This window comes from Oratosquilla oratoria, chromosome 2 (assembly GCF_046742065.1).
Source record: "Oratosquilla oratoria isolate Oo_2021 chromosome 2, ASM4674206v1, whole genome shotgun sequence".
NCBI lineage: Eukaryota > Metazoa > Arthropoda > Malacostraca > Stomatopoda > Squillidae > Oratosquilla > Oratosquilla oratoria.
The window spans coordinates 77,629,773-77,655,198 of NC_134778.1; the positions used below are offsets into that span (position 1 = coordinate 77,629,773).

The following is a 25,426-nucleotide window of genomic DNA, read 5'->3' on the forward strand; positions in this document are numbered from 1 at the left end:
TTCCTTTAGTAAAACCTATTGTATAAGGTTAAGTCGCTACTCTCTCCCTCTCTATCCCACCTTTCTCTCTCCCTCTCTCTCTCTCTCTCTCTCTCTCTCTCTCTCTCTCTCTCTCTCTCTCTCTCTCTCTCTCCCCTCCACTCTTTTTTCCTCTCTCCCCTCTTCACTCGCCCTCCCTCCGTCCATGACCCGTGATGCATAAGAACTATGCAAATGTATATGTAGTTGTTGTTTTGCCAGTGTAGTTTGGTTTACAAAAGATCCCGGTTACTTCAATAGACTTAGGGTATAATGGAACATAGTTAATAAAAACGAAAACATTATTTGCATAGTTGTTATGTCATGGATCGGGTTCTGATTTCTCCAGTAGAAATGTGTTGCCTCTTCCTTCTCCTCTCTTTCTAGTATATGTATATGTACTTGTATATACATGTGTATATGTGCCAGTATATTTATATGTATACGTGTATATATATAGTATATATATAATATATATATCTATATATATATATATATATAATATATATATATATATATATATATATATATATATATATATATATATCACAGTTGAAGGATGTGATGAAAAATTGCAAGGTCATTGTTTAGTTTGTGTACATACATAAACGACTTAGCTACAGGATCTTGCAGAGGTATAGATATGAGTTAAATGAATATTTAACATTATGTATGCAGTAAAAGCTCTGTAGTGCATGGATCCTTGTATCAGTAGTTTCATTGTTAGTTATTAGACAATTTTTAGTAATCATATGATTAGTAACTAGATACCCTCTTAGGAAAATGTTAACTAGTATAAAGACGCTTGTTCCAGTGAATTTCCAAGTTCAGTGTCTGTGATCATATGTTAGTGAAAATATGTTATATGTGCTTCTGTTAGTGTTTTAGTAAACTAGCGAGAAATGTTGATATAATTGTTCTATTGTGACCAACGTGAGACAACGGGCCAATTTGCACATGTTTGACTCATCTAGAGGTCCCTAGCTGCAACTTTGACCCTATGTAACCATTATAACCTCACATATTGCAACAGCGCCCATGGAAAACTACATTGTAACATATATACAAACAGACACACACGTCCCTAGGCTCTTTCTTCATGTGATCAAACCGTGAAATAATCAGATTCCAAACAACACCTTTTCCAACATACACGTTATGTTCCATATTTAGATTAATGCTGATTATTAAATCACAAGAAACAACTACACATTCTTATAATGAAAATATGATACCATATATGAATGACTAACTTCAATGTTACTAGATTTAAGAATAATTGTAAGGTTGCCAACCCCCATCAAAAATACTTTGTCAAAATTTCTACTGGTACGAAGGAGAAGCGAACCAGGGGGCCGGCAGTCAGTACGTGAACGTAGATCGAGGAGGATCTACGAAGTGTATTTAACACCCCACTATAGACGAGAAAACCGTCTCGAGTGTTTCAATACCCACTGAACGCTCTCACCCTGTGTTCGGACTTCCAGGGCAAGTTGAAGTAACCGTTGGTTATTGGACTCGAACACGGGACAGTGTTATACGAGGAGTGACCAATAGGGCCTATGCTAGGGGGGCCCAGGATCAAAAGGTACGTTCTGCTCAGTGCGATTAATATTATTAGCCTACCACAGTCAGTGACGGGTAACGCGCATCATATTTGAGTAAACGCGTTAGGTAGGTGCGGTTAAAATAATCAGCCTCTTACTTTGCAGCTCGAAGCAAAGCAGCCCCATTCAAAAAACAAAGAATTAGTGCTCTAGACAATCGTTTGACGATCATCATTGAACTATGAACGATCATCGTTGAGCGATAATCGCACCGAGAAAACCGTACCTTAACCCATTAAACTCCGATGACAAGATGTCTTGTCATTTGGTCAAATAAAACAAAAAATTATAAAACACCAAAATGTTTGATCCAACACCAGAAAAACATGACGTCAGTCCTGACGCCATATTTTTCTGGTGTTTGATCAAACATTTTGGTGTTTTATGATTTTTTGTTTAATTTGACCAAATGACAAGACATCTTGTCATCGGAGTTTAATGGGCTAAGAACTCCCAACAGGAATCATCCAACATCTATTCCCTCTCGAGAACAAGCCCTTCCAACGACCTTCAGTCCGACATACACTTCTATTCACACAAACATCACTATACATAACACACCACACTTCTTTTTATTAGAACTTATTATTAATTATTTTATGCCTGGTTGTATAGACGGGACATCAAATCCTCAATTTTGAGAAAAAAGATTTGCATGTCTCAGTGCCCCAAAGGGTCTTGTATTCATGCAATCTTTCTGTTGGAGGCCCCGGTGATCAACACCGATCAGCTGATCGACACACCCGTTGTAAGCATGAACCTCTACATGTGTCTGTCGAAGAAGAGTCGATTGTTATGGAATGCTGTTTGAAGACTGGAGAAGATGAACGGAAGATGGGATAATCGGATGAATAAGGAGATAAACGAGTTTGTAAAAAATAATAATAAAACGGAAACCGAGGAGATGGCTGGCCCACGAGCCTCTGGACCAAAATGTGAACGTGGTTGTGAGGAGGGAGGGGAAAAGGAAGAGGAGGAAGAAGGTTTGGACGGGAGGGTGTGGGTGAGAGGTAGGGGGCGGGAATCAGGTGTGAATGGCATGTGTAACAGTGTTTATGCACCTGTGTGGGGGTTCATATGAGTGTAAGGTGTGTGTGTGTGTGTGTGTGTGTGTGTGTGTGTGTGTGTGTGTGTGTGTGTGTGTGTGGAGTAAAGGGAAGAACGAAAAGTGGGGGAGAGAGAGAGAGAGAGAAAGGGAAGGCGATTAGATAAGGGGAAGAAAAGGAAAGAAGGGTTGAAGATAAGGAGAATGAGAGTGGGGACTCCCCCCCCCCCATAAGAAAATACTGGCACTAGAACCTCTTGCTCCATCACCACCATCTCTCCACCTCCTCCTCCTCCTCGTCCTCCTCGTCCTCCTCTTCCTCGCCCTCCTCTTCCTCGCTCTCCTCTTCCTCCTCCTATTCCTTTATATTTTCCTCCTCTTCTATTTCCTTGTCCTCCTGCTCTTCCTCTTTCTCTTCCTTGTTCTCCCGCTCCTCGTCTTTTTATTTCTGTTTCTACTCTTCCTCCCTTCCTCCATTCTCTCCCCTCCTCCTCCTCCTCCTCCTCCTCCTTATTCTCATTTTCTATTTTTAACCCTCCGCCTCCCCTTTTATTTCTCTATTAAACCATCTCCTCCTCCTCTCTCCCTCCCCCCTCTTCCTCCTCCTCCTCCTCCTCCTCCTCCCACGTGTCTTCATTAACCTCCTCTTCACACTTCCCCGCGACGTTGTCACGTCCTCTTTTCTTTGTCCACATTTCATTCTTACTTTTTTCTTTTCTTTTCTTTTCTCTCATGTTGCAGTTCTTCGCCCACGTCTCTTTTACAACGACCTTTCTTCCCTCCTTCCTTTCCACCTTCCTTCTTTCCTTCCTTTCCACTTTCCTTCCTTTCCACCTTCCTTCCTTCTTTCCTCCCTTTTCATCTTCTTTCCTTCCTTTCCTTCCTCCTTTCCTTCCTTCCTTCCTTCTTTCCTTCCTTTCCACCTTCCTTCCTTCTTTCCTTTCTTTTCATCTTCTTTCCTTCCTTCTTTTCCTTCCGCCTTTCCTTCCTTCCTTCTTTCCTTCCTTTCTACCTTCCTTCCTTCTTTCCTTCTTTTTCACCTTCTTTCCTTCCTTCCTTTCCTTCCTCCTTTCCTTCATTTCTACCTTCTTTTCCATCCTTCCTTCTTTCCTTCCTTTTCACCTTTCCTTCCTTCTTTTCCTTCCTCCTTTCCTTCCTTTCTACCTTTTTTTCCTTCCTGCACTCCTTCCTTCGTCCTTCTTTCCTTCCTTCCCACTTTCCTTCCGTTCCACCTTCCTTCCTTCCTAACTTCCCGCCTTCCTTCCTGCCTTCCTCTTTCTTTGTGTAACCTTTCAACTTCTCATTCTCCCTTCCCTACCATCCTTTTCCTTCCCTCCCATCTCCTTCCCTTCCCTTCCCTTCCCTCTCCTTCCCTTCCCTCTCCTTCCCTTCCCTCCCCTCTCCCTCCCTTCCCTCCCCTCTCCTTCCCTTTCACTTTTCTCCTCTCCTCTACTCTCTTTTATCTTCCCATACCCTCCCCTTCCCTTCCATCTCCTTTCCCTCCTCCTCTCCTCTTCTCCTCTCCTCTCCTCTCCTCTTCTCTCTTCACTCTCATTTCCATTTTAGTTTTCTTTCCCCTCTTCTCATCTCCCCTTCTTTCCCCTTCCCTTCCCCTTCCTTCCCCTCCCATCCCATCCTTACACCCCTTTCCCTTTCCCTTCCTTCTCTTCACTCCCCTCTCTTCCCTTCGCGACCTTGCCCTACCTTTCCTTTCCCTTATATCACTTACCTTCCTTTCCCTTACTCATCATCTCTTCCCCTTCTTTATACTCCCCCTTCCTCCCACTTCTCCTTTTCCCCCAACTCTCCTCTCGCCCTCTCATCCCATTTTCTTTCCGTCCATTCTTCTATCTCGTCCACCATTTTTTCACTTTTTTTTCCACTGTACCTACATTCTCGCCATGTCCTTCTCTATATTACCCCTGTCCTATCCCTCCTCCTCTTCACTCTCTCTCCTCCCTCCTCTCCCTCTTCCTCTCCCTCCTCTCCCTCTTCCCTCCTCTTCACTCTTTCTTTTTTTCCTTAATCTTATATTTGTTCATTTTTTCTCCTCTTTCACCCTTCTCTTCCTCTTTACTCTTCCTTGTCTTCTCCTCCTTGTCCTCCTCCTCCTCCTCCTCCTCCTCCTCCTCCTCCTTGTCCTCCTGTTTCTACATCCTTTTCCAAATCTCCTTTTCGACCTCTCACCACATTTCACTCACTCCTTTTTTTCTTACATTTCTTATTTCTATTCTTTGTCCTTCTTTCGTGTTGTCTACGTTATCCTTATTTCTACATTCTCCTCCCCTCCCCTCCTCTCACCATCCCCCTCTCTCTCCTTCTCCTTCTTACCCCCTCCCTCTCCTTCATCCCCTACCTTCCTCACTCCCTCCCTCACTCCCACTCTCAATCCCCTTCTCTCCCACAGTCCACCTCTCTCTCCCCTTCACCTCTCCCTCTTTCTCCTTCTTTCCTTCGCCCTCTCCTTTATCCCCTACCTCTCCCTCTTTCCTTCTCACCCTCTCCTCCTTTTCCCTTTCTTCTCCTTCTCTTTTTCCCTCTCTCCCTCTTTTTCACATGGTTCTGTCTCTCTCTTTCTCTCTCTCTCCCTCCCTCTCCCTCTCTCGCTCTCTCCCTCTCTCTCTCTCTCTCTATCTGTCTCTATTTCTATCTATCTCTATCTCTACCTCTCACTCTCTCATCCTTTGCACTCTGGTCTCCGAGTACTTTTTCCTCCTCCCCTCCTCCTCCTCCCCTCTTCCTCCTCCCCTCCTCCTCCTCCCCTCCTCCTCCTCCCCTCTTCCTCCTCCCCTCCTCCTCCTCCCCTCCTCCCCTCCTCCCCTCCTCCTCCTCCCCTCCTCCTCCTCGCCGTCCTCTCCAATCACTCTCACCTCGCTACATTTCCTCTTCCCTCCTCTTCTTCCTCCTTCAGCCCCTCCTCCTAATCCTCCTCCTACTCCTCCACCTCCTTCTCCTCCTCTTCCTCCTGCACCTGCCTTCTCCTCCCCTTCCTCCTCCTGCGCCTCCTCTTCTTTCTCCTGCACCTGCCTTCTCCTCCTCCTCCTCCTCCTCCTCGTCCTCCTCCTCTTCCAGCTCTAGCACCCCTTCCTCCTTTTCCTCCTCCTACTCCTCCCCTGCCTCCTCCTACTCCTCCCCCCTCACTCCTTTTCCTCCTCTTCCCCCTCCTCTTCCTTCTCTTGCTACTCCTCTTTCTCCTCCTACTCCTCCTTTCTCGTCCACTTTCTCCTCCTACTCCTCCTCCCCCTCACTCCTTTTCCTCCTCTTCCCCCTCCTCTTCCTTCTCTTCCTACTCCTCTCTCCTCCTACTCCTCCTTTCTCGTCCACTTTCTCCTCCTTCTCTTACTCCTCCTGCTCTTCCTCCTCTTCCCATTTCTTCCTCCTCCTCCTCCCTCCTCTTGCTCCTCCTACTACTCCTCATCTTCCTTTCTCCTCCTCCTTTTCTTACTCCTCCTACTCATCCTCCTCTTCTTTTTCTCCTCCCCTTCATCTTCCTTTCTCCTCCTTTTCTTACTCCTCCTCTTCCTCGTCTTCCTTTTTCCTCTTTCTCCTCCTCCTCCTCTTCCTCCTCCTACTCCTTTTTCTCTTCCTACTCCCCCTCTTCATCTTCTTTCTCCTATACCTCTTACTCGTCCTGCTCTTCCTCCTCTTCCCTTTTCTTCCTCCTCCTCCTACTTCTCCTCTTCTTTCCCCTACTTCCCCTCCTCCTCCACATTCTCCACCTACTCCACCTACTCCCCTCTTCTCCTCCTTCTCCTGCTCCACCTGCTCCACTTCCCTCCTCCACCTGCTCCACTTCCCCTCCTCCACCTGCTCCACTTCTCCACCTGCTCCACTTCTCCACCTGCTCCATTTCTCCCCCTCCTTTTCTTCCTTCTCCTCTCCCTGTTTCCTCCTCCTCCTCCTCTTTCTACTTCGTCGGACCATCATTTTACAAATATGTATATTTATATATTTAACCACCTCGTCCTCGTTTTTCCTTTGTTATCTATATACATTTTTTTCTCTTCATCCGCCATGTCTTAATTTCCGCACCTCCCCCTCCCCCTCCCCCCGCCCCCCTCTCCCCTCATTATCGCGTCGCTTTCCACCTTTCCTACCTTTTGTCCTTCTTTTCTTTTGTTGTGTCCTCCGTTCCTACTTTTGTCCTCCAAGTTCCTTGCCTTCTTGTCTTCTTGTTTTTGTCTTTCTTGTCCGTGATTGTTACCCTCCTGTTGGCTTTTCGTTTGTCCCCCTTCCTCCACTCCCCAATTGCACCTCTTTTTGACGTCATCATAATCATTATCATCATCATCATCATCATCATCGACATTGTCGTCCTTATCCTCATCATCAGCATCACTATCATCAGTATCATTATCATCATCATCATCATAATCATTATCATCGTTTCCTCACCGTTTTCATCATCATCATTATCATCACCATCATCGTCGCCGTCATCATCATCATCGCCATCATCATCATTGATATTGTCGTCCTCATCCTCATCATCACCATCACTATCATCGCCATCATCGTAATCATCGCGGTCGTCGTTGTTATCGTCCTCCTCTTCTTCCTCCTCCTCGAACTCCTCCTCCTCTCCTCCTCTTCTCCTCCTCTCCTCCTCTCCTCCTCCTCGTCTTCCTCCTCCTCCTCTTCGTCCTCGTGACATGGCGTCTTTGTCTCCCTCTTCGTCCATCAAGCTCCTTGTGCCTCATTCCTCCTCACTTCATTCTTCCTTCATATCACACACACACACGCACACACACACACACACACACACACACACACACACACACACACACACACACACACACACACACACACACACACACACACACACACACACACACACACACACACACACACACACACACACACGTACACACACACACGTACACACACACACACGTACACACACACACGTACACACACGTACACACACACACACACACGTACACACACACACACACACACACACACGTACACACACACACGTACACACACACACACGTACACACACACACGTACACACACACGTACACACACACACACACGTACACACACACACACACACGTACACACACGTACACACACACACACACACGTACACACACACACGTACACATACACACACGGCTCCGTTTTACAGTCATCATTTACTCCTCTCTTTTCTGCTTTCCCTTCCTCTCTCCTCTCCTTTCTTCTTCTCTCTTCTCCCTCCTCTCGCCTCCTCTCCTTTAGTTTCCTCCTCTTTCTTCTCCTTTTTCTCTCCTCTCCAATTTTCTCCTCTCTTCTCCTCCTTTCCTCTCCTCTCCTCTCCTCTCCTATCTTCTCCTTTTCTCTCCTCTCCAATTTTCTCCTCTCTTCTCCTCTCCTCTCTTCTCCTATCCTCTCCTTTTCTCTTTTCGCCTTTCCTCCCCTCTCCTTTCCTCTCCTTTCCCCTCTTTTCCTCCCCTTTCTTCTCTTCTCTCATTTCCTTTCGTCTCTCCTATCTCGCCTTTTTTCTGACTCCATCCTACCTTTCTCCTTTTCTCCCTCTTCTTCTCTTTTTCTTTCCTCTCTTTTCTTCTCCTTTCCGCTCCTTTCTTCTTTTTCCTCTCTTTTCCTCTCCTTTCCTCTTTTTTCCTCTCCTTTCGTCTGCTACCCTTCCCTTTTTTGTCGCTTGTTTCCTCTTCCTTTCCCTCTCTCGTCCCCCCTCTCTTTCCTCTTCTCTTTCCCCCTCTCTTTCCCTCTCTCTTTCCCCCTCTCTTTCCCCCCTCTCTTCCCCCCCATTCTCCCCTCTCTGTTCTCTCACATCTTACTCTCTCCTCTCTCCTTTGCCACCTCTTCCTCTCCTCCACATCGCCTAGTATCTCTTCTGTCCTCTCTCGCTTCTCCCTCCTCTCTCCTCTCTCCTCTCTCCTCCCTCCTCTTTCATCTCCTCTCTCCCGCAACACCCGCTCGCTCCTCTCTCCTCTCTCCTCACTTCTCTCTCCTCATTCCTCTCTCCTCTCCCATCTCCCTCAACACTCTCTCTCTCCTCTCTCCTCACCTCTCTCTTCTCTCTCGCTTCTTCCTCTTCCTCAACACTCCCTCTATCCTCTCTCCCTCCTTTTTTCTTTCCTCTCTCTTTTTTCCTCAGACGCACGCCTTACTCTCAAGTACATCGCCGCATTCTTCCTCTTTTCTCTCTCTCTCCAATCCTCTTCCCTTCCCCCCTCCCCCTCCCCCCAAATCCTCTTTTCTCTTCTCAGTCTTTTCTATCCTCTTTTTCGTCCATTATCCCCTGTATTATTCTCATTCCGTTGCAGTTTTTTTTTCTTCACTCCCATCTCCTTCTCCTCCTCTTCCTCTTTGTCCTTCTCTGTTCCTCTTCTCCCCTTCCTTTTTCTCCTTCTTCTCCTCCCTTCTTCTTATCGCCACACTCCTCCTTCCTCTTCTTCTTTTTTCCTCTCCATTCCATCCTCCTCCTCCTCCTCCATTACGTTTACCCCCTCTTCTCTGTTTCCTCCACTTTCTTCTCTTCCTCCTCGCCTTCCTCTTCCTCCTCCTCCTCCATTACGTTTACTCCCCCTTCTCTTTTTCCTCCACTTTCTTCTCTTCCTCCTCCTCCTCCTCCTCCTTTTCTTTTGCTCCCACTTTTCCTTTTACTGCATCTTCTAACCGTCCTTTTCTTCCTCCTGTTTATCCTCCTCCTCTTCGTTGCCCTCTTCCTCCCTCTTCTCCTCCTCTTCCTACCCCGCCTCCTTGCCTCCCCCACCACCACCTCCGTCTCCTCATCTTCCCTTTCCCTTTCTCTTTCTCCTCCTCCTTCTTATCTTTCTCCTCCTCCACCTCCTCTTTTTCCTCCTCTTTCCCCATGCAAGTTTTCTTCCTTTTCCTTCTCTTTCTGTCGTCCCTCCTACTCCTACTCTTCTTTGTCCTCCTTATCCTCATCCTCATATTTTTCTTCTCCATTTTCCTCCTCCTCCTCCTATTTTCCCTTCATCTTCATCCTCTTTTTCCACCTCCCTCATTCTTCTACTCCTGCTTCCTCTATTCTCCTCCTTTTCGCCTTTCTTTTCTTCCTCCTCCTCCTCCTCCTCCTCTTCCTCCTCCTCCTCCTCTTCTTCCTCCTCTTCCTCCTGCTTTTCCTCCTCCATGTTTTATTTTTCCTCTTGTACCTCCTTTTTTCGTCCTCGTCTTTCTCCGTGTCAATCTCCTCCTCCTCCTCTTCCTCTTCCTGCTCCTGCCCCTCATTCTCCTCTTTATTCTCTTCCTTCCCCTCTTCCTCCGTCTTCTTTATCCTCTTCTTCCTCCTTCTCCACTTTCACCACCTCCTCCTCCTCCTCATTATCCTCTTCTTCCGCCTCCTCCCCCTCCCCCCTCCTCCTCCCCCTCCTCCTCCTCCCCCTCCTCCTCCCCTCTCCTCCTTCTCCCCCTCCTCCTCCTCCTCCTCCTCCTCCTCCTCCTCTTCATCCTCTTACTTAGTTCGCGAAGTCCTGTAATGTTTGATATGACGTCATCTCACTTGGCCATTCATTCGTTCACTCTCACTCACCCTCTCACTCTCACAGTCACTCACGCTCACTCACCAAATCTTACCCACTCCGTCGTGAGTGGTCCAAATCCACTGTACCCGCACGGGGTCTCCTCCCCATCTGGCGGTACGCATCCTACAGGTAGTTCCTTCTCCAAAGGTAGGATGCTATTGCTCTCTGTTTCTTCCTCCTCCTCCTCTTCCTCCTCCTCCTCGTCGTCCTCCTCCTCCCTCCTCCTCCTCCTCCTCCTCCTCCTCCTCCTCTTCCTCCTCCTCCTTCCCCTCCTCCTCCTCCTCCTCCTCCTCGGTCTTCTCTTCTCTCCCCTCTCCCGTCCCAAATTTGAGCAATTGTCACCTGTGCAGACCCTCACTTTGATCCCATTCTCTTTCCCCTCGTTTCCCCCCCTCGCTCTTCTGCCACTGCTCCACTTTGAATATATTCCCTCGCTAAATGCTGACCAAACGAGGAATAATGGACACGATTTGTGGGAACACACAAGTGTAACACCGTGGCGGGTAGTCGTGCACTGGCGCTGAGGGCGATGGAGCGCTGCGAGGGGTATTAAGATGCAAGTGGAGGAACATTAAATACCGCCTCTTCTTCCTCTTCTTCTTCCTCCTCCTCTTCTTCCTCCTCCTTTTCCTCCACATCTTCCTCCTCTTCTTCCTCCTCCTCCTCCTCCTCCTCTTCTTCCTCCTCTTCTTCCTCCTTCTCTTCCTCCTCCTCCTCCTCTTCTTCCTCCTCTTCTTCCTCCTCTTCTTCCTCCTTCACTTCCTCCTCCTCCTCTTCCTCCACATCTTCCTCCTCCCCTTCCTCCTCCTCCCCTTCCTCCTCCTCTTCTTCCTCCCTCTCCTCCTCCTCTTCTTCCTACTTTTCTTCCACATCTTCCTCCTCCTCTTCTCCTCCTCTTCCTCCTCTTCTCCCTCCTACTCCTCCTCCACTTCCTCCTCCTCATCATCTTGTTCCTCCTCTTCCTCCTGTTGATTTATGGAAAGAATCACTAGTAACAGTGATATAATTAAAATAATCAACCCGGCCGTCGCGAGCTCTGAACTGAGGTCCACCGAGCGTGAATCCTGCTCATACCTGTTTATTTTATTTATTCACTTTTTTTTTTATACTTTATTTTGGTCAGCGAGATTTGTCATTGTAACATATTATCTTCCTCCTTTCTTCCTCATCCTCATCCTTCTTCTTCTTCTGAATCCTTGTTTCATGTATGTCTGTCGTCCTTTCGTCATCACTTTTTCCATTCATATCCGATTTCTCTCTTATTCTCTTTCGTAAGTTTCTCCATATTATTCACCTGACTTCCTACCCATTCTTTCCTTTTTTCTTCTTCATTTCCTTTTCTATTTTCTTTTCTTTTTCCTTCCCTTTTCTCTTTCCTTTCCTTCCCTCCTCTTCCCATCTCTATCATATCCTCCTTTATATCCACCTGTTACTTTCCCTTGTCTGTTTCATCTCTTTCTGTCTATCCCTCCCCATTCCTTCCTTTTCTATTTCCTTCTGTTTTCTTCCATTTCCCTCAGTTTCCCTTTCCGTTCCCTTCCTTTTCCTTTTTCTCGTGTTTCCTAACTTTCCTTCCTTTCCTCTCTGTTTCCTACCTCCCTCTTCCCTGTTCTTATCGATTTCACCTTCCTCTCCTTCCCCTTCCTACCCTTCTCTTTCATCCCCTTCCCCTTCTTCCCCTTTCTATTGCCTCCCTCCCTCCCCTTTCCCTTCTTTCTCTTCCCCTTCCTTCCTTTCTCTTGCTGCCTATTCCCTTTGTTTCCCTTCCCGTTCCATCCCATCTCGTTTTATTTCACCCCCTTCCTCTTCCCCTTCCCCTTCCCCTTCCCCATCCTCTTCCCCTTCCTCGTCTCCCTTCCCACCCACCTCTCCCCTTTGTCACCACCCCCCTCCTCCTCGTTATCTCTCCTCAAAATTTCTCCTTCTCTCCTCTTCCCTCTCTCCCTCCCTACCTCCCCGTTCCTCTCTCTTTTCTCTCGTCCCATTTCTCTTTTTCTTCTCTTCGACCCACGTCCCTTTCCTCTCTTCTCGTGGAAAAATTTCAAGACTGACAATCTTATTTCCTGTCACGTAGTTGTAACTGAACTACGAGTAAGATTAGGAATGCATTGTCATGATGAAGACACCATCATCGTTCTGATTTGGCTAGAAATGTGGAAATGAGAAATTAGTCTCTCTACCTCTCATCCTATCTCCTCCGTTACTCTCTTCTCTCTCTCTCCCTCCCTCTCTCTCATTCTGTGTGTGTGTGTATATACTGTATATATATATATATATATATATATATATATGTATGTGTGTGTGTGTGTCTGTCTGTCTGTCTGTCTGTCTTGTCTGTCTGTCTCATCCTTTTTTTTTTCTTCTTTTTTTTTCATCTCGTGTCAATAACCCATTTTCTGTTTTGTTTTTCTTCCATCTCTTGTTCTCTCTTAATTTTTGCTCTTCTTCTCTCCTCCATTCCTCTTTTTTCCCTCCATTTCTTGTCTTCCTCTTTTCTTACCTACGCCTCATTCCCTTTCCCATCCTCCCCATTTCTCTTCTTCACTTTCTCTTTCTCTCTCTCTCTCTCTCTCTCTCTCTCTCTCTCTCTCTCTCTCTCTCTCTCTCTCTCTCCTCCATTTATCTTTGCCCATGTCACACGCGCACACACACGTACATAGACTTATGCGTGCACGTATACATATATTCTTGTTCATTTTTATTTTAGTTTTGTTTGATTTATATTCTTTTCAGACCCTCTTGGCTCGCCTTCCTCTGTTCTTTCCTGCTCTCTCTCTCTCTCTCTCTCTCTCTCTCTCTCTCTCCACTCTCTCTCCTCTCCTCTTCTCTTTCTCTCTCTCTCTTTCTTTTCTTATTCTTCCTCTTCTTCTCTCTGTCTCCTCTTCTCTGTCTTTCTCCACTTCTCTCTCTCTCTCCTCTCTCTCTCTTCTCTCTCTCCTCTTTCTCTCTCTCCTCTCTCTCTCTCTCTTTCTCTCTCTCCCTCTCTCTCTCTCCTCTTCTTTTATGGCCTTAGCCACTGTCTCTTACCCTTCATTCATTTTCTTCCTCTTCCTTTCCCTTCCTTTAGGAAGGAAATAGGCAAGAACTGTTTTACCAATAGAGTGGTTAACGAATAGAATAGACTTAGTAACCATGTAGTGAGCGCTGAAACTATTGGTTGTTTTAAGAGAAGACTTTGATAACTTTATGGATGTGGATGATAGGTGGTAATGGACGTGGAACTGCCTAGTGTAGACCTTATGGTCTCTTGCAGTCTCCTTTGTTCTTAGGTTCTTCTCGTTCTCTCCCCTTTCCGTGGACATTACGCTCTCTTCACGTCCTCCTGTTTGCGTCACTTCTCTCTCTCCTCTCTCTCTCTCCTTTCTCTCTCTCTCCTCTCTCTCCTCCCTCTCTCTCCTTCCTCTCTCTCCTTTCTTTCCCTCTCTTTATCTCTTTCTCCCTCCCTCCCCCTCTTTCTCCTCCTTTCCTCTCTCTCCTTCCTTTCTCTCCTTCATTTCTTCTCCTTTCCTCTCTCTCGTCTCTCTCTATTCTCTTTCTCTCCCACTCTTCCTCTCTGCCTCTCTCCCTCCGCCTCTCTCCCTCCGCCTCTCATCCTCGCCCTCCCCCTCTCTCTCCTCTCCCTCCTCTCTCACCTTCCTCTCTCCCTCATTTCTTTCTCTCTTTCTCTCTCTCTCTCTATCTCTCTCTCTCTCTCTCTCTCCTTCTTCTTTCCTCGCCTTTTTCGTGCCCTGTGCCATTGGAGTGGATCCTGGCTCAGTCTGCACAGGGGGGGGTGGGGGGTGGAAGAGAGAGGAGAGGAGTGGGACCTGTGAATCTAATTTGGTCATAAACTGACTGCTTTATATGCACTTGGGTCACTGCTTTGCCTGTTTTCCTGGTCACCGACTTAAGAATACTTTTCCCTGATTTATGGGTGTATGCATATGTATGTACGTGTGTATATATGTACATGTGCGTTTATATGGATATGAATCTGTATAGGTATATGTGTGTGTATATATGTATACTCGTATGTGTTTGTATGTGTGTATATATGTACATGTGTGTTTTTATGGATATGAATCTCTTATAGGTATGTGTGTGTGTATATATATGTACGTATATATTTATGTATATATAAATAAGTATAGATATATGCATATATATATGTAAATATGTATATATATATATATATATATGTGTGTGTGTGTGTGTGTGTATGTGTTTATGTATATATACATATGCACGTATATACGTGCATACGTACATACGTTATATATGTCAACATGTATACATGTATGTATGTATGTATGTATGGATAGTATTCAAAAGACTTAGTATATCGTATTGTTGGAAGCAAATACTTCATAAACGTATTCTTAATCACGACACTTTTATTTTTATATATATTTTCATTTATTTTTCGATTCATTTCTCCCTCTCTCCCTCCCTCTCTCCCTCACTCTCTCTCTCACTCTCTCCCTCACTCCGAGTCCTTGCTGAACCTCGGCCCTCGCCCTCCTTCCCCTCTTTCCCCTCCTTCCCCTTCCTTTTCCTCCTTCGTCGGTGTCATTGCGACAACCTCCCCACCTCCCTCACTCCCACTCCCCCTCTCCCTCCCTCTCTCCCTCGTCCTTTCCCCCCTTCTCTCACTCCCTCCCTCCTCTCCCTTCTTTCCCTCCCTCTCACCTTTTCTCCCTTCTCCTCCTCATCTCCCTCCCTTTCTCCCATCCTCCCTCCTCCTCCTCCTCCTCTTCCTCCTCCTCTCCCTCCCTCTCTCTCGCCCTCCCTCCTTCTCTCCTTCCATCTCTCCCTACCTCTCTCCATCCCTCCCCCTCTCCTTCCTTTTCCTCCTCCTTCGATCCCTCCTCCCCCTGTCCCTCCATCCCTCCCTTCCTACCTCCCTCCGTTCTTCCCTCCCCCTCTTCCCCTCTCCGTCCCCTTTCGCCCACACCTTTCTCTCTTCTCCTTTCCTCCCCCTCTCCCCCTCTCCCTCCCTCTCTTCCTCCCCCTCCCTCCCTCCCTCCCTCCCTCCCTCCCTCCCCGACTCACCAAAGTCTTTTCTTCTTTGGGACTTAGTATCCGTCTTTCTCCTCAACCTAATTCCCTCTCGATCCCTTCCTCCCTCACTCCCTCACTCACTCCCTCACGTTTCCCTTCTCCCTTTTCTTTTACCTTGCCTTTCCTCCATTTCCCTTCTCCCCGACAGTCCTCTCTCTCTCTCTCTCTCTCTCTCTCTCTCTCTCTCTCTCTCTCTCTCTCTCTCTCTTTCGCCCTCTCTTTTGCCGTCTCGTACTCTCGCTTTAAGTCTTGGTCTCTATTCTCCTCCCCCCCTCTCTCTCTCTCTCTCTCTCTCTCTCTCTCTCTCTCTCTCTCTCTCTCTCTCTCTCTCTCTCTCCTCGGACGGGTTCGTTATTGCTGGCACTGTTGGGCTTTATCAGTAGTTTAGAACACATAAAGTTTTAATTACTGTAAACATTTTCAAATCATTGAGATTTAAATTTGTTTGATTACTTTATATCATTTTTATCTGTATAGGCAGGGTGGGGGGCTGTATCTAGACCCCGTGTCAATAGTCCCCCCTCCTCCCCCCTCGGGCTGAATAAAATCGGCTGACGGCAACGAGAGTAGGGGTGCAAGTGATTAGCAATGAAATTGTTGGATTTGGTCATTGATATCGACAGTTTCTCTTGGAATGACCTGTTATTGTTTCATACCCGTTTTTATTTTTTGTTCTTATTTTTTCGTTTTTTTTTTTTTCTTTGTGTTCTGTGACGTATTCTCCGACTTTTTACAGTGTTAAAAAAACGTGGCGACTGAAGACATATCGAAGTTTAACAAAATGAGGTGTTTATTTAAGTTGATTTTATTTAATTTTTGTTTTCACCTTTTTGGCCCTTTTTTCTTTTCCTTTTATCCTTTTCATTCGCCACCTCCTCCGTGTGCTCCTACTACTACTACTACTATTACTACTACTACTACTACTACTACCATTACTTTTTCTCTTTCTCTTCCTCCTTTTTTTCTTTCTTGTCCTCCTCCTCCTCCTCCTCCTCGTTCCTCCTCTACCAGTACTACTACTCTTCCTTCTCCTTTTCCTGCTTAACCCCCTCTTGTCCCTCCTCTTCCTCTTCTTTCTACACCTACTTCTTTTCCTCCTCCTTTTCTTCTTCCCCTCCTCTCCTCCCCCTCGTCCTTTCCGCTCGTCACCTTCTTATCCTCCTCCTCCTCTTGCTCCTGTCTTCCCCCCCCTCTTCTTACTCCCCTTCCTCCACTCCATCCTCTTCCTGCTCTTCCTCTCCCTCCTTCCCTTCCTCCACTTCTCCTCTCTCTCCTCCCTTTCCTCCTCCTCCTCCTCCTCCTCCTCCTCCTCCATTTCTCCTCCTCTCCTCCTTCTTGTCCTCCAATTCTCCTCCTCTCCCTCCTCCCCTTCCTCCACTTATTCTCTTCCTCCTCCTCCTCCTCCTCCTCCTCCTCCTCCTCCTCCTCGTCCATGTCCTGCCCCCGGCTCCCAACCAGGAGGCCGTAATGACTACAGCCCTGTTTTCCCTAATGAGAAACGGATTTTTTTTTTTCCTAGATCGGGAATCGTCACAAATGATAGACGTAACGAGCCTCGTAAGTCTTCGGCACGTGATTACTAGGCTTTGTTGTGGTTCCTAACCACGAGCAACTTCATCGTTGACAAGTATACATACATGCATACATATTTTCATTATGTATAAAGATCTGGAGTCCGGGATCCATGTCGAAGGGAGAAATGTAAACACCAGACTCAGCGAGGGAGGATCATTGCCCGACGTTTCGGTCCTAGCACTAGGGCCGTCTTCAGGGATATGATGGGATATAGTGTTCAAAAGGTTCTTTATAGAACCCTTTGAACACTATTTCTTATATTTTTGAACACTGTAAAATTGAACGCTTCCCCTCCTTCGACATTATATATATATATATACATGTATATACATATATGACGTACGTGTGTACGTAAGTACGTATTTACGTACATATGTATATATATATATATATATATATATATATATATATATATATATATATATATATATATATATACTGTATATTAATATATATATGTACAATATATGCATATTGCAGAAAAGGTTAGACAGTTGAGTGGAAAAGGTGGTAGAGAAACGCAGGTTAGAGTAGGAACACTATACTACTGACGTTTCGACTAGTCTTCTTGTAGTCAGTAATATAGTGTTCTCGCACCAACCTATATATGCATATATGTTCATATATACATACACTTCTTTCTCGTACAGTTTACCGTTATTGATCGTTTTGTCATCCAGATTGACCTAACATTCCCTAAAATAGGACAAGAGTTGACACGGTTAGGCAATCAGATAAGCAGTTAACAACTTTATTAGTAAAATCAGCAAGATATTAGAAACATCAGCGATGATAAAATCACCAAACAATTAATAAATTGTTGTTCGTTATGTCAAAATTTACCTTAAAAAATACACACACACACACACAAACACACACACACACACACAAACACACACACACACACACGCACGCACGCACGCACTGGGATAGATTATCACTAGTTAAGAAGCCCTAAGCAAGTGGCTTTAGTACGCCCCTGTTCACACTAGCGGTTTGAATCGCGCGGAAACCGCGGCGGTACCGCACAGTCAAGGAAAACTTCGCGGTTGTGTGTGTGAACGCCTCCTTTGAGTTAAATAGTAATTTAACCGCTGTGGTTGAAACCGCTAGTGATTGAACCGCTGTGGTTGAAACCGCTAGTGATTGAACCGCTGTGGTTGAAACCGCTAGTGATTGAACCGCTGTGGTTGAAACCGCTAGTGTGAACAGGGCCTACTTGTGTTTCCTGGAAAACAGTTGAAGTAATGTTTACCGTTTTCTTTCACAGGTAAGTGGAAAACTTCTGCTGATTGTGTTGGAGTCGTGCGGTAAGTGGCTTTCTCGTTTTCTCGCGTCCCCCCCCCTCTCTCTCTCTCTTTTCATGCCTTTGCACTACTGTTCTTTATTATTCCGTCTGTTTATGTCCTCTCTCTCTCTCTCTCTCTCTCTCTCTCTCTCTCTCTCTCTCTCTCTCTCTCTCTCTCTCTCTCTCTCTCTCTCTCTCTCTCTCTCTAACTCCACCTCTTTTTTTTTTCTTTCTTACTTTTACATTTCTATTTTTTTTATTTCATTTGTTTATGCCTCTCTCTCTCTCTCTCTCTCTCTCTCTCTCTCTCTCTCTCTCTCTCTGTCTCTCTTTGCGTGTTTGTGTGTGTGTGTGTGTGTGTCGGACAAAAGCTTATATGTATAGTTGTTGTTTCTAATACATTATCACATGATATACTTCCGTTTTCTTTGTAACGCTTCAGCCTTAGGTACGAAGTCCTGCCCGATGCTGAATGAAGTCGTCTGATAATAAAAACATTAGAAAATGGGAAGAAATATTTGTGTATAGATTTCTTGTAACCAAAATGCCGACGAAATATTGTGAGGTTTACAGACATTTTGATGACTTTAATCCTTATGAACAACACTCTTTAAGAATGAAATAGGTAAGAATTGGTTCACCAAAATAGTGCTTAACGAATGGAATAGATTTAGTAACCATATAGTGAGCGATGAAACTATCGGTTGTTTTAAGAGTACGTTAAATGTCTTTGTGGATGAGGATGATAGGTAGTAACGGACACGGAACTGCCTAGTGTAGGCCTAATGGTCCCTCTGCAGTCTCCATCATTTACATGTTGTTTTGTTCTATTCCTGGTCTTTTGACCCTAACTTATAAACTTTCTCTGTAAACTACCCATTTCTACTTTCACATCACTTCTTCCCTAATCGATTTCATTTCCTCTTTATCCTCTTCATTGCCTTCAGAGAACCTCTTTAATTTACTCTCTCCTCTTTCGTATTTACTTCTTCTCTCTCTTTTGTTTTTCTTCCTCTTCTGCGTTCCCCCTTCTCCATTCTCCCACATTCTCCATCCTTCCTTCTCCCCCTCGTATCTGAACTCCACTTTCCCCCCCTCCCTCTTTAGTCCTCTCTCTCCCCTCCCTCCCTCTATTACCCTCTTCTGCAACCCCTTTCCCCCCCTAATAACCTTCCCCTTCTCGTCTCTCCCCTCCCCCAGTTATCGTCCCTAGCACCTTCCGGCTTAGTATTGTGCCGATGGGCCCAGCAGGCCGTATTGTTACTCTGCAAGTGGCGTCTAGGCTGCAGGCCGTCTCTCTCTCTCTCTCTCTTTCTCTCTCTCTCTCTCTCTCTCTCTCTCTCTCTCTCTCTCTCTCTCTCTCTCTCTCTCTCTCTCTTTTTTTTTTTTTTTTTTTTTTTTAAGGTTTGCGGGGCTCTCACCCACCCTGGCCTCAACTCTGCCCGGGCCTCAATCTTGCTGAGCTCCGGAACAGTTCCCGCGTGACACAGGAGGTGGTGTCCACGTGATGGCACTGGCAGAAGAGACGGTGCCCAGAGGAGATCAGAAAGGGAGGGCAATCGGTGGAAGAATGTGCCCCTCAAGAACCTGAAAATGTTTCCTCACCTCCCCTCTTTCTCCTCCTCCTCTTCCTCCTCCTCCTCCTCCTCCTCCCAATACGAGGAATGTAGATCTATTGATATAATTTATCTAGATTTTCAGAAGGCATTCGATAAAGTCCACCATAAACGATTACTCGACAAATTAAAAACGCACAGTATTTCTGGCAGTATCCACATCTGGATTAGCTCTCTGAGCGAAAACAGAGTTGTAATTAACGGGACCTCATCCAGCTGGCTCGACGTTAAAAGTGGCGTACCGCAAGGATCAGTTTTGGGACCTGTTTTGTTCTTAATATATGTAAATGATCTAGACGACGGCCTCCTCTGCAAAGTATCAAAATTTGCTGATGACACAAAAATTACTGGTAAAGTGACAACCACCAAAGAGAAAGAAACTCTGCAATCCGATCTAGACAGATTATCAAGCTGAGTTAGCAAGAGGCAAATGAAATTTAACGTTAACAAATGTAAAGTCATGCACATTGGAAGTAACAGTACCAAATGAATGGCGAAATACTGGATTCAGTAACTAAAGAAAAAGATCTAGGAGATTTAATATCAAATGACTTGAAACCAAGTCAACATTGCAAAGACGTTATTAAAACAGCAAATAATTTGGTTGGCTTCATCGGAAGAGTCTTCGAAAATAAATCAGATAAAATATTGCTAAACCTGGAATATTGTGTACAGTTTTGATCCCCATACTACCAGAAAGATATTACTCGTAGTAAACTAGAAAGAGTGCAACGGAGAATGACTAAAATGATATAAAGACTGAGAAATCTGCCGTATGAAGAAAGACTTAAAAGTCTAAACTTATTCTCACTTTCAAAAAGAAGAATGCGAGGAGATTTAATCAAGGTTTTTAAAATGTTTAAAGGTTTTAACAACATCAATGTCGAAGATTACTTCTTATTAGACCAATCAAATACAAGAAGATGATTGGTAAACGATTTTCTTAGAATGAAGGTACTTCTTTAACCGGGTTGTTAATGTGTGGAACTCGTTACCCTCCACTGTCGTTGAAAGTAACACAGTAACAACATTTAAAGATAGCTTAGATAAATATTTGGACTCTAATCCGTAAATGAAATATTATCCCTTGCAATAAAAGATCTGACAACCCGACATTTAATTGTAATTGGATAGGATAGTGGTAGCAGTAGTGTTAGTTCATCTTCTGCCCTGTTTTCTTAACTGTAGCTTAGTTTAGTAAACACATACAGCCTCGTTAAGGCCAGTAGGCCTGCTGTTGTTTGTTCTTCCTTTGTGTTCCTCCCCCTCCTTCCCTGCCCTTCATCCCCTTCCCATTCCCCTCCTCCTCTCACGTTTCTTTTCCCCAATTTTGAAAAAAGACTTCCTTCTCTCCCATTTCTTACACGTCTCTTCTTCTCCATCATCCTACCTTCCCCTCCGCCTTCCCTCCCCTTCCGCCTCCTCCTTCCCTCCCCCTCCGCCTCCTCCTTCCCTCCCCCTCCTCCTTCCCTCCTCTTCCGCCTCCTCCTTCCCTCTCCTCCTTCTCTCCCCTTCCTCCTTCCCCTCCTTCCTCTCTCCTTCCTCCTTCTCCTCTCCTTCCTCCTTCCCTTTTCTCTTCTTCCTCAACTTCCCTTCGTACTCTTCTCCCCTCCTTCATCCCCTCCCTTACCCTTCCTTCTTTCCTTTTTCTCCTTCCATTCTCCTCTCCCTTTTTTCTTCCCCTTCCCCTTCTCCTTCCACTTCCCCTTCCTCCTCCCATTCTCCTTCCCCTTCTTCTTCCCCCTTCCCCTTCCCCCTTCTCCTTCCCCTTCCCCTTCTACTTCTCCCACGTCTTCATTTCCCGCCCACGTGCAAGTTCCGCCTTGGTGTGACGTGATGCCAGGAGTTGGCCCGGCAGGCGTCGCTAGTGACGATGTTGATGTTGATGATGACGATGTCTCCAGATGGGGCAGCAGGCTGACGCGCATCACTGCGCTCGCCGAGTAGTTGCAGGACAGCTGCCGCGCAGCTGTATGGACACTAGAGCTCCTATGTTAGCACCAGAGCTGGGGCATGGGACACTAGAACTGCTTTGGCACCAGAGTCTTCGTATTGGCACCAGGACTGATGCGTCCTTCCCGAGTTTATTTTACTCTTGTTTCTTTCCATTCAGGATTGCTTCTGTCTTATACTCCGCTCAGCTGAAACCTGAAACTGAAACATAAAGTTTGGGGGGGAGTAGTTCAAGGAAGAGTTGTAGCAGGATTGTCGAGAGTGGCCTCAACAACAGTGTCACTCTCTGAGATTGACGCCAAGAAGAGGTGGGAGGGAGAGGGAGGGAGGGGGAGGGGGAAGGGGGGGGTGGCATCGGAGCCCCGGCCAGGGCGGTGCCGGAGACGCGCGGCACAAAGAACTAGTACGGAGATGACGAAACTCGACCGTCGATATACGCGATGGGTCATCTCTCTGTCTCTCTATGTCTCTTTCTCTCTTTTTATCTCTCTCTCTGTTTCTCTCTCTCTATCTCTATCACACACACACTCTCTCTCTATCTCTCTCTTTCTCTCTATCTTTCTGTTTCTATCTCTATATTTCTCTCTCTATCTTTCTTTCTCTCCATCTCTATCGCGCGCGCGCACACACACACACACACACACACACACACACACACACACACACACACACACACACACACACACACACACACACACACACACACACACACACACACACATACACACACACACACTCTCTCTCTCTCTCTCTCTCTCTCTCTCTCTCTCTCTCTCTCTCTCTCTCTCTCTCTCTCTCTCTCTCTCTCTCTCTCTCTCTCTCTCTCTCTCTCTCTCTGACCATACTGCTGGTCTTGGTTGAGCGATGTTTTAAACTACAATATTGCGGCCAGTACCGTCAGCTTTACATTATCAGTCAATCAGTCATTCAGTCAGTCAATCTCCCATTCGGAGTCCACTGCTGAACCAAGGCCTCTCCTATCCTCCTGTATAAGTCGTACGATTGTTCTAACGTCTGCCACATCTCTCCTGCAAACTTCTCTCTCTCGTCTCCTTCCACCTTCCGCCTGGTCTCCATCATGCACGCTTCCCACCTCGCGGCGTCCAGTCAGTAACACAATACATCTCCCACTATCCTCTTCCGTGATAGGTTTCCATTATTTTTATTTTATTTTATTTATTTATTTATTTATTTTATTGTTTTTTGTCTTTTTCGGACCTCAACCTTCCGGCGGTCAGGAGCAAACACATGAAATAGGCGGTGGTGTCCACTGACGACAGTGCGGTGCCCAGAGGTGGTCAGGAAGGGAGGGCACTCCCGAATTTCGGGCGGCGCCAGGGGAAGAACGTGTGACCCTAAGAAGCTGGCGTTGGTATTCTTAAAGAAAGAAAGAAAGAAAAAAAAAAAAAAAAAAAATATATATATATATATATATATATATATATTACAGGTGAAAAATGTAATCACACATTTGTCAATAACGTAGAAACCACTGTTGGAGTAGAAAAGACTGGAAACGGGGAATCTATATATTTCGGTTGCAAACTGCAATCCTCTTCAGTAGATTATATATACATATATATGTATATATATATAATATAATATATATATATATATATATATATATATATATAAAAATCTTTGGGAAATATTTATATAAAGAAAGACTTTTTTAAGAATACCACCGTAAGATTCTTACGGTGGTATTCTTAAAAAAATATTTTCTTGTATAAGTCTTTCCCTTCCAAGGATTTATATAAGGATTTTTATTTGTTTATTTATTTATTCATTCATTTATTTATTTATTGATTTATTATCTTTTAATACCACCGTAAGAATCTTACGGTGGTATTCTTAAGAAAAAATATTGCCTTATATAAATATTAACTTACATGTAACCATGTATTCGTAAGCTATTTCACATTTAACCTTGTAAAGCGTAGCTACCGCAGAAATGAGCTTGTAAATATAAATCGCCCCAACAGTGACGATCATTTAATTAAGGTTAGATTATGTTAGGTTAAGCTTGTTAAGACTATCCACCCCCAAATATTGATTCATAAAGATAAACAGCCCTCAGGTTCTCAAGTATTTCTGAGACCCAGCTTTCTTTCAGAATGCTGTAAGGTCGATTTTCTCTACCGAATCCTATACCCTAATTTCCTTATGGGCAGAAGTCTCCCTTTCCTAATGTAGGTGCCCCCATTCTGGATTATGTTTATTCGTTAAAAAAAAAAAAAAAAAAAAAAAAAAAATAATAATAATAATAATAATAATAATAATAATTCTGATTCATGCTATATTGTTTCATTGAGGTGAGGGATGAATGATACTAAGTGAGTATTTTGATAACTGCGATTTTCTGGGATACAAAGTAGTGATGGGACGATACCAAAAATTTCCGATTTCGATACCTCCGATTCCGATACAAGTCCGATTACGATACCTGAAATGATTAGAGTTCATGGTTGTTTTCAGGCCCTCCAGTTGGTTTGGGTAACAAATACCTTATAAACAAAGTACATTTTATTAATTATCTATCAGAATCGGAAGTCTGGAGCAGTATCGGGACATATCGGAGTCGTCGAAGATTTTGGTGTCATCCTATCACTATTTCACTATTAAAAATTTTCTCTTTCACATATCAAAGAACGGGAAGAAAAAATATGTCCGAAAAAAGATCAAAAAATAAAAGATGGGTAATGTATAGTGCTCAGAAAAGAGCTATGAAAAATATTGACTATTGCGAAGAAACTATTGACTGTGGATTCTGTTAAACCCTTAAACTCCGATGACAAGATGTCTTGTCATTTGGTTAAATAAAACAAAAAATCATAAAACACCAAAATGTTTGATCAAACAGCACCAGAAAAATATGGCGTCAGTCCTCGCTTCGCTCGCGAGCGAGGACTGACGTCATATTTTTCTGGTGCTGTTTGATCAAACATTTTGGTGTTTTATGATTTTTTGTTTTATTTGACCAAATGACAAGACATCTTGTCATCGGAGTTGAATGGGTTAAACCCTTACTGACTGTGTCGTTAGGTTCTTTCGGTCATAAGAAATACATAAAAAGAGTCACCGCTTCCCAAGGAACAGGACCAGAATTGGTTCTATGACAACTTTATTTTTTCATCTTTATTCATTTATTCATTTATTTTATTTTGTTTATTTATTTGTTTGTTTGTGTGTATTTCTATATTATTTTTATCTTTCATTTATTTATTTATTTATTTCTCAACTTCCTTCACTAGGTTTTGTGATCCCTTTCATCTCGGCTTGCTTGATGTCTTCGGTTATCTCTTGATAGTACACTTGTATAAAAAAGAACAACAACGAGCGATGTATTTGCATCGCCCCTTGTATGTCGTGGGTCAGGTTCGGGTGTCCACAGCGGTACATAGTACACCCGTCAGTATGATCAGTCAGCAGCTCCTATTATGTTTCCGCCCGCATCGTTCTTTCCGCTTCCTACTCCTCCTCCTCCCCCTCCTCCTCCTCCTCCTCGGCATTCTTCCCGTCCTCCTCCTCCTCCTCCTGCCCTTCTTTCACTCTTCACTTTCTCCTCTTCCCCCATCTGCGTCCTCCCTCTCCTTCTGTCTCCCCTGCCGACGGGCGATTTTGTTCACATAAAGGCTTTAAACCCTTCGATGAACCCATTTGAATGCTACGAAATTTATGTGTGTACATATGTGTATGTGATATATATATATATATATATATATATATGTATATATATATGTATATATTATATATATATTTATTATGAATATATATATGTATACACA

General features: G+C 44.8%; 1 protein-coding gene across 2 annotated transcripts in view; it reads left to right on the forward strand.

Annotated features, from left to right (window-relative positions):
• Window positions 1-25,426, forward strand: part of bib (MIP channel family protein big brain) — a 309,773-nt gene that overhangs the window by 125,661 nt on the left and 158,686 nt on the right. The gene's annotated exons all lie outside the window — the stretch shown is intronic.